Below are 9,886 nucleotides of genomic sequence, written 5' to 3'. Positions count from 1 at the left end.
AGGCATTATCTTATTTATACTTAGAAAATCAACAAAATATGTATTTTGACCAGGGGCGTTGCACACAGATATTTGCAGGTATTTGGGTGTGGTGAGGAGTTTGAGGGGAGGAACATGCCTGAAACCCCACCTTCTTCCAGTTTATAAATTCACTTCCTCATCCTCACCTTACATTCCTGTGACAAAGTGTTTGCAATCCCCACCACCACCCCATCTCCTTCCTGTTCCTCAGTCCTGCATCAGTCCTACTACAGCTGATGAGGGGTTCTGGCCATCTAGCTACAGCCAGAAGCTGCCCAGAACTCCAGCTCAAGTTCTCAGAGTCAATCAGTCTTCCCTCATACTACCACCACCATGTTGAAGACATGGTCTGAACTCACAAGCCATAATTAGTTTTATTTGCCATGTAAAAGTACTCACTGTTATCATCACTTGATACCAACTGGACCAGACCTGTTTGTGCTTTTATGCACATACAAAATGTGTGTTCATGGCAAATATTGTAAACAAAAATCCCTTTTACATGTTGGTGTATTTTATCATATTCTATTTTGAATGTATTTGAAAAAGCAACTGGCGGCCATATGTTAGAAATATTTTCCCACAGACAAGTGAGTTTGAGGTGTGTGTGAGGACACACAGTATTAAGATGAGTAATACCTGTGAAACCACTAGTCAATGGCAAAACTTCAGTAGAAAGTTTTCCGCTCCTGTTTCTTAATAATCTCACATCAGACTCACCAAGTTTTCTTCCTATTGTTCACTTGTATAACTTCAGTGGCACTACTGACCTTTACGTGCTGTCTAACTTGATACTTACTTTCACATGAACATTATTTGCAAAACTGCTAAGCATCATTTGATATGTTCACTCATATATTTTATGTAAGATTACAGTCTATATTTCCACTGACACAAACTGAGCTGTGAAATTAGAGGAACACTCCAAGTGTTTTTCAGTCTTTATCTGCTCTGTCTTTAGATTACAGTTTATTTGCATTGACAACTTTTTGAGCAACAATGACTTTTACTTAGTTAAAGAAAAAAAATGTCAGCAGAAACACATTTATTACAGAAATAATGTGCATCTGCTGAAGACACCACCCACTTTTATAATATACAAAGCCACCATCTCTGACCCAGGCCAGAGACTAGGGATGATTACTGACTTTTATGACAACACAGTGTTCTTTAATTCTAGTACTGGAGGGCTGGTGTTCAACCAAGTTTGAGGATTTTCTTTCTCATGTTGCCAGAGAGCCATGTCTGCCGTTTGCCTTTTCAATCAGTGAAAGTTTTAGCAGCTTGACAAAAAATCCCATTTGGGCTCCTCTGGGCCACCATCACCTCCTAAAACCTGATCATCCCTTGGCCCCAACAGCTATTAGCTGCAGCATATTTAGACTGTGTCTTGGTTTACTGAGGATGCCAACCAAGCCTGATCTCCCTAGCAACAGTCTGTCTCCATTTTATTTTATTTTATTTTATTTTATTTTCAATGCTTATTGACCTCACAGCAAGGAGGGCCTGGGTTCAATTCCCAGCTGGGCGACCAGGGTCCTTTCTGTGTGGAGTTTGCATGTTCTCCCTGTGTCTGTGTGAGTTTCCTCCCACAGTCCAAAGACATGCAGTCAGGCTAATTGGACATGCTAAATTGCCCCTAGCTGTGAATTGCCCCCCCCCTTCCGTGACCCAGAAGGATAAGTGGTTTAGATGGTGTGTGTGTGTGCTTATTGACCCATGTGGCACATGCACAATGTTAAGTTTGTATAAGTTACTCTGAGCTACCACACGATTTCTGCGGCTTTCTGTATATAAAGTGTTTATATAACACAGTGTTCAGTTGCCACAATCATGGTGTTGACTCTGAACATTATGGTCCCATGAGTGGAGACTTACAGCTTGTATGTCTGTAATGTGTTGGAATGTGATGAACCCTTTTGATGAAAACTAAATGTGTTAATCATAAAAAGTTGTGTTACATGTGTTTTTTCCATCACTGAAATTAGTTTGGATCTCAGTATATTTGTCTCTTTCTGGATAACCATGTCTGTAGGTGAGCTAACATGTAAAAGTGACATAACAACAATGATTACAATGCAGAATTCAAGTCATATTGTCAGTGTTATCACCCACATTATTCTGAAGAACTGATTTTTTCACCTGACGTGAGATGCAGTGCAGTGAAATACAGCTGAGATAAAAGGTGGAAAGAAGTAAGTTTGCATTTACAGGTCTAACACCACTTAGTTTTACTGTAATTTCAGCCTGTAGCTCCATCTGTCCATCACACTGTCCCTGAACATTTAAATACATGAGAGGTAAGAAACTAAGTAGAAAATGGTGAATTAGTATTTCACAGCACCAGTACAACGGCTACAATGACTGACTGTTTAGTAAAACACACTTTTTACATGAGTGTAATTTTATGAATGTTTCTACCAGTTTGTGCGTTTCAGCTCTTACCTCTGTGTGATATACTGCAGTCTTGAAGCTCTATGTGCGAATGATGAGGTGAATGTATCGGCCCTGTCGGCTCTGGTTTTATTGTGACTTTATCTGTCTAATCCACCACAATGATGCTTATCTCTGTGCTAAATATGCCAGTAAGCACAATCTGCTCACCACAGACAGCTTACAGCAAACATCTTACCACACACAGCTCACCACAAACATCTCACCACAAAAAGCAGACTCTCTTATCAAGATCATCTTCTAAAATGATCAAACAGTGGCTTTTAGAGACGGTTTTAGCCGTTTGCAAAATGCATTCTTTGTCCTATATTTGGAAAAGTGTGAATTTGGTAAAGGAGTTATTTCCTACCTTGAGAAGACTGCAGGACAGGGTCAGGTGAAGCCTTTTGACGTTAAGATGCAAACAATACTATAGCTGCTTTTGTACAAATGTTTTGGTTATTGTGTCACCCTGCATTGATCTTCTGCAATCATATGCCCCTTCTGCATGATCACCCGAGTGCCAGTCAACATCTGATTCTGTGAAGCTGCTGCTCATCAGTTCCCCTGTGCTTGCTGCACTTCTTTCAATAAGCTGTTTAAGTTGGAAATCGATGCATGTGATAAAGGTGCTGGCAGTGTTCTTCAAGAAGATGAAGATCACATTGACCATCCTTTGTGTTTATTTTCCAAGAAGTAATTAAAGCATCAATTAGCCTTCAATGTAATTAAAAAGGAAGCTCTGTTGGCTTTGTAGTAGTTCTGTTCCCATCACAATTTTCAGTGACTACAACCCTGTAATTTTTCTCAGTCGTTAAGTCCAACACATATCAGTGTTAACGTATTGGTCTCTTATACTGCAAGGTTTTTGGACAATATGGTCACAGATGCCCTTTCCAGGTGTTAGTGATTTGTGTTTTCTTTTGAGGTTCACATTTGGGGTGTTATGCTCTGCTGTATAAGCAGTGGAAATTGTGTGTCTCTCTCTCTCCCTTTTGTCCAGGCACTGCAGCACCAGTACACCGTTGCTCCAGTCCACTTTTTGCTCCTCTGCAGAGTTCGCTCAGTGTTCCAGTCCGTGTGCTGCCGTCCTTGCCTCCAGTGTCTTGTGCATTCTACGTCACTGTGATAAAGTGCGTCCCTCGGCCCGGCAGTTCGCTGTGGCAGGGGACACACCTTATGGGTAGTGTCGGGCAAGTGGTCCAAGTCACTGGAATAAATACAGCTAATTCAAGAGTCTTTCTCCCCGTCACCTTTATTTACACTCCAACACTCAGGATTATTTACATATTTACATGCGCACACGATAAACAAAAACAAACGAAAATAGGCTCTACCACTATTGTATTGACCAATGACTGCAAAGTCATATGGGTCTGTATTTGTACCACCTTCTCTCTTCCACCACGCTGAAAGAAGGGATCTCTCTCGTACCCCCCAGTAATGGCGCTTATATTCGGGGTGCTCCTCCCCTAGAATATACCATTACTGGCCAGGGTTAAAAACAAGTGCTCCAAGTAAGTAAATGTATTTACATCCAACAGTAAATCATTCGTGATCTTCCTTACTACTTAACTTTCCATTTATGATGTCACTAACACATGTTCACAGTACAGTGTACACTTATTAAACAGTTTCACTCTTCTTTAGGTTTGGTCCTTCCCTACTCTTCTACAGAGGATGGGCTCACCCAGGTAAGTAAATCACAGGTGAACCCATTCAGTTCTCTTTGCTCCTCAAAGCAAGGATAACCAGTCCTCAGGTAAGTATAGGTAAGTGTTTACACTCAGTTATTATATTGTGATGTGTAGAGGAGCACTTTACATCATCACACACCCCCCTCTTTAAGCTCGACACCTTCCCAGTGGCGAGAAAGGCTGTGACATTCAGGGAGCCTTTTCTATATTGGATGTCAAAACGGTAGGGCTGCAATGACAGATACCACCGTGTAATCCTGGCATTGGAATCTTTCATCCTCCTTATCCATTGCAAAGCCCTATGATCAGTCTCTAAAACAAAGTCATTTCCCAGCAAATAATACTTTAATGAGTCAAGAGCCCACTTAATGGTGAGAGCCTCTTTCTCAATGGTGGAATACTTCACCTCCCTTGGGAACAGTTTCCTGCTTATATACAGAATGGGTTTTCGGTCCTCCCCCTCTTCCTGTAATAAGACTGCACCCAGCCCTAAACCCGACGCATCTGCCTGAACAATAAAAGGTTTTGAAAAGTCTGGGCTGGCTAAAACTGGCTCCTCACACAGTGCATTCCTGAGCTCATTAAAAGCATTTTCACATTTCTCAGTCCACTTCACCCTTTGTGGCATGTCCTTCTTTGTTAAGTCAGTCAATGCTGCTGCCTTGGTCGAAAAATTGGGGATGGACCTGCGGTACCATCCCACAAGACCCAAAAACGAGCGCACCCTCCTCTTTGTAGAGGGTTGCGGAGTTGCTCTCACAGCCTCAACCTTGTCCACTTGAGGTCGTATTTGTCCCCCACCCAGGATGTAGCCTAGGTATGAGACCTCCTTACGAGCGAGATGACACTTGCTCGGGTTTGCTGTGAGGCCGGCTTCGGTGATCTTCTTCAGGACGATACTCAGATGCCTCAGATGCTCCTCCCATGACGAACTGTAGATCACCACGTCGTCGATGTAGGCTGCTGCGAAGTTCTCGGTGCCCCTGAGGACTTCGTCCATCAACCGTTGGAACGTTGCAGCTGCTCCATGCAATCCAAAAGGCATCGTGAGGAAATGGTGTAGCCCTGATGGTGTTCTAAACGCTGTCAGCTTTCTAGAGGACTGGCTTAGTGGCACCTGCCAGTACCCTTTGCACAGGTCAAGTGTGGATAAAACCTTGGCCTTTTCCCAGTCTCTCTATGAGTTCATCTGCCCGTGGCATGGGGTAAGGATCGAAGGCTGACACGGCGTTTAACTTTGAGAAGTCAACACAGAAGCGTAGGCCTCCGTCCTTTTTTGGAACAAGAACGACCGGGCTGCACCATTCACTGTCCGACGGTTCAATGACGCCCATTTTCAGCATCTCCTCCACCTCTTTCCTCAGTTCTGGGATGAGTCGCGCTGGCACTCTGCAAGTGGTCTGCCGGATTGGCTCGTCCTTGGTGAGTCTGATGCTGTGCTGAGTCACTGCTGTCCGTCCTGGTTCTTCTGAGAAGAGCTTTGTTGGAATCACCTGCCGTAATTCCTTCTGCTGTTGTGCGCTCAAGTGGGACACCACAGGAAGAACATCACCTCCCTCTCCTGTAGGAAAATACTGCTCCTTCACTTCCTCATCTTCTTCAACAGCCCTTATCCACAGCTGTTCTGCGCTCGTGGTGTCTGGTTCATTCCACGGCCTCAGCATATTTATGTGGAAGCTTTGGAGCTTCTTTTTCCGTTCGGGAAGGTACAGTTCATAAGTGGTTTCCCCGACCTGTCTGTGCACTTCATATGGCCCCTGCCATTTGGCTAAAAGTCCAGTGTCACTGGTGGGCAGCAGGATAAGTACTTTTTGTCCTGGTTCCAGCACTCTTTTCCTTGCCGCTTTGTCATACCAGTGCTTTTGCTGTTCTTGAGCCTTTTCCATGTTTGCATGGACGATCTCTGTCAGCTGGCTTAACTTCTCTCTCATCTTCAGGACGTAAGATAAGATGTTCAGCTTCTGCTCTCTGTTTTCTCCCTCCCAGGCTTCTTTCAAGACGTCCAGAGGGCCTCTCACCTGTCGTCCATAAAGAAGCTCGAATGGTGAAAAACCACTAGAGGCTTGGGGCACTTCACGGTATGCAAACAGAACATAAGGTAGCCACGTGTCCCAGTCTGTTCTGTTGCTGTTTGCCAGTTTCTTCAGGGCCTGTTTCAGAGTCTGGTTGAAGCGTTCTGTTAAACCATCAGTTTGAGGGTGATATGGCGTGGTATGAATACCTTTAATGCCTAATAGGTCGTATATGGCTCTCATCTGTTTTGAAGTGAAATTTGTGCCTTGATCTGTCAATATCTCTCTCGGGATCCCTACTCTGGAAATGAGCTGAATAAGAGCATTGACAATCTGGCGGGTTTTCACTTTTTTCAGTGCAAAAGCTTCTGGGTATTTTGTAGCATAGTCACACACAACCAGGATATAGCGGTTGCCGTTTTTAGTTCTAGGTAATGGTCCTACTACATCCATAGCTATGCGTGAGAATGGAATGTCAATAATAGGCATGTTCACCATGGGCACCCTGTCTGACCTCTTTTGAGCTGCTGTGAGCTGACACTCTGGGCAATTTTTACAGAATTTAACAACATCTGCATACTGACCTGGCCAATAAAACCTGTGTGCTATTCGACTAAAAGTTTTGGCTTGGCCAAAATGCCCTGCCCAAGGATCTGAATGACCCAGTCTAAGCACTTCACCGCTGAGACCCTGTGGGAGTACGAGTTGTTCACCTTTATCAGTGACTCTATATAGCTTGTTTTCTTTTAGTGTTAAATGGCAACCTTCATCTGGGTTATCATTGTACTGTTTGCCTTTAGCGAAAAGGGGTTTTAATGTCTCATCCTGATTCTGAAGCTGTTCAAAGTTAGCAGGTAAATTGATGTTGCCAGTGCCTGGCAGTTCTACTTTCTCTGCCACCTTGGTTCCCTTGACTTTTTCTTTCCTTTTTTCCATTTTGGACTTTTTCAGTTTGGGTTCTACAGCATAAGGCAGTTCATTTAGCAGTTTCGTCGTCTCTTTAGCTGCGTTTTTAGATTGCTGTCTGGTCACTACCATAACCTCAGCTTTGTTTGTTTGTTTTTTATTTAGCAGGTCAACCAAAATGGGGATATCTCTACCTAGTATCACAGCATGTGGGGAGTTCTGTACTACTCCTACATTTACCAGGTAAGTTTGTCCCTTGATTGAGATGTTAATTTCAGTAGTTGGGTAGACCTGTTCATCACCGTGGATGCATTTAACCCTTAGCTTCCCTGTGAGGCTGTACTGTAGGTTTTCTATAAAGGATTGGGTGACTAGTGTTTGGCTTGCTCCTGTATCTATTAATGCTTTGTATTGTTTACCTTTAATTCTAACTGGTATTGTGGTTTCCTCATTGCTGTCCTGTGCGCTAAAAGAATTTTCTTTCCTGGGGATGTAGCAAAGTTGGCTGGAGCTAGCAGGTGGGTTTTGGCACTCACTGCTTTTATGGCCTATTTGGTTACAGCTAAAGCATCGAATTTTTGGCTTTTCAACTGGATTTTTACTGCTTTTGTGCCATCGTGATTTAAAAGTTGGCCTATGCTGATCAAAACCACTACCATAATCACGTTTCTCAAACTTACTGGTTTGCTTGCTGGAGTGTGGTTTTCCGAGCCGGAACTTTCCTTCAGCTTGCCTTGCTGCGACGAAAGCATCTGCCATTTCGACCACCTGCTCTGCTGAAACCGGGCTCCGTTCCATTATCCAGCTCTTCAGTTCGGGGTTGATCATGTTCAGGAACTGCTCCAGTACGATGGTTTGTCCTATTTCCTCTTTTGATTTTTCCTTCGGTCTCATCCATCTCTCATACAGTCCCATGAGCCTTGTAAACAGTTCCTTTGGTGTTTCGTCTTCCAAAACATTGTCTTTACGAAAACGCTGTCTATAAGTCTCTGGGTTGATCTCAAATTTGCGGAGAATGGCTTCTTTCACTGCGTTAAAGTCGTTTATTTCCTCTACGCGCATAGCGACATAGGCTGCTCTTGCTTTTCCTTCCAGCAATGGGACCAGATGGAAAGCCCAGTCTGCTCTCGGCCATCTAGCCGCTAGCGCGAGTCGCTCGAACATCAGAAAGTAATGTTCGATGGTGGATGCTGGTGTCAGGCTTAAGGATGCATTGTAGAACCATTTGGTCCTTGGTCCCATTCTAGAAGACATTCGCTTGGAGGTGAAGTCGAGGAAGCTGGAGTTGGAGATTAAAAGGTGTTTACAGACAATGGCTATGGTTACATGCAAAGATTTTTGCCAATCCGATTGAATACAATCTGATTACAGATTTAGACTGAGGTGTTTATATGCACACTATTCAACAATTTGATGGAAAATCTTCGTTTACATGCTCACTACAAGTAATCCGATGCAAAATGACACGCATGCGTGGAGTAGCGCTTAGAGTAAACGTTACTATGAAAGCGAACATCACGTGAGGTCCAGTCCGCGTGAGATGAGTTTCCAGTTGGCACGCTGGAGTTTTTAATTGCTTTAAAATGATGTCAGACTCGGGAAAACGTGCTTCACATGTACTTATAAAGGATGCGACGAGAGGAAGACATTGTTTTCTGAGACACATAAGCTGGACGTCCCACTGCCGTCTTTTAAAGCTCAGAGCATGAACTTCATCTCCTCTGCAGACCACTTTCTGCTCCACCATGCTGAACGGTATAAACTTTCTCTATGACGCGACGCACATGCGCAGAACATACTTACACGTTCCGATTGGAATGTAATCGGATTCAGGCGTTTACATGGCTATTATTCTTCTATTTAATGGATTATTTAGAGGTTTACCCACCTCGTTCAATCGGATAGAAATTGTATTCCGAATGGCCTCAATCAGACTAGACTATTCCGTTTGAGGTGTTTACATGGACGTATTCTATTCTGATTGAGCTATTTGTCGGATTATTAATGGATTATCAGGCTGCATGTAAACGTGGCTAATGAGGCAGACGCTTATTTTCCTATATTTGAATGTATACTTAAAACACAACAACACAAACATCACAATTTCACAATAACACAATTTTTAGGGAACAAAATTAAACTGAGAATTTCACAAGACATTATAACATGTCATATGTTGCTTGATGTTACCTCAGGGGATGGCTTGAGAACATCCATACCTGTTTAGGTTGATAGTGGGTGCCAGATGGATGGGATATTCCATTTACGAAGTGCGGGCATTCAACATTCCTTGATCCAGAGCGTCACATGTGTACCAGGAATACCTCATAGAAGGAATTACAGTTACAGTTCCTTGGACCTTATGGCTTGATCATTGCCTGTCCCTGTGGGCCTTTAAGTAGAGAAATGTGTGTACTTTCAAAGCATGTCCAATCATCTGATTTTAGAACATTAAAATAAATTATTCATTTTCCAGAAGATATTCTTGAGAAAATTACAAATAAGATAATCCGATCGCATAAGGAAGAGGAAAAAAAAAATAAGTGAAAAAACCAAGATTTTTTTAGATTGCTGACAAAAAATGAATTATGTTTTTGTCCACTTAGGTGTTCTCAAGCCTTGAAGTTACATGAATATTTGACCTGCTTGCTGGCTTTCTCAGCGTTTAGTATCTGCACTACTGATGCTATCAAACATGCCGTGCTCTTCAGACATGGCTCACCACAAACTTACCAGACACTCTTATCCAGATCGTACAAAGTGTACAAGCAGTGGTTTGCACAATCTATATAAAACCCTACCTTGCAAGAGTCTATG

Source organism: Colossoma macropomum, unplaced genomic scaffold (assembly GCF_904425465.1).
Source record: "Colossoma macropomum unplaced genomic scaffold, Colossoma_macropomum, whole genome shotgun sequence".
Classification (NCBI taxonomy): Eukaryota; Metazoa; Chordata; class Actinopteri; order Characiformes; family Serrasalmidae; genus Colossoma; species Colossoma macropomum.
This window is presented reverse-complemented; position numbering follows the sequence as displayed.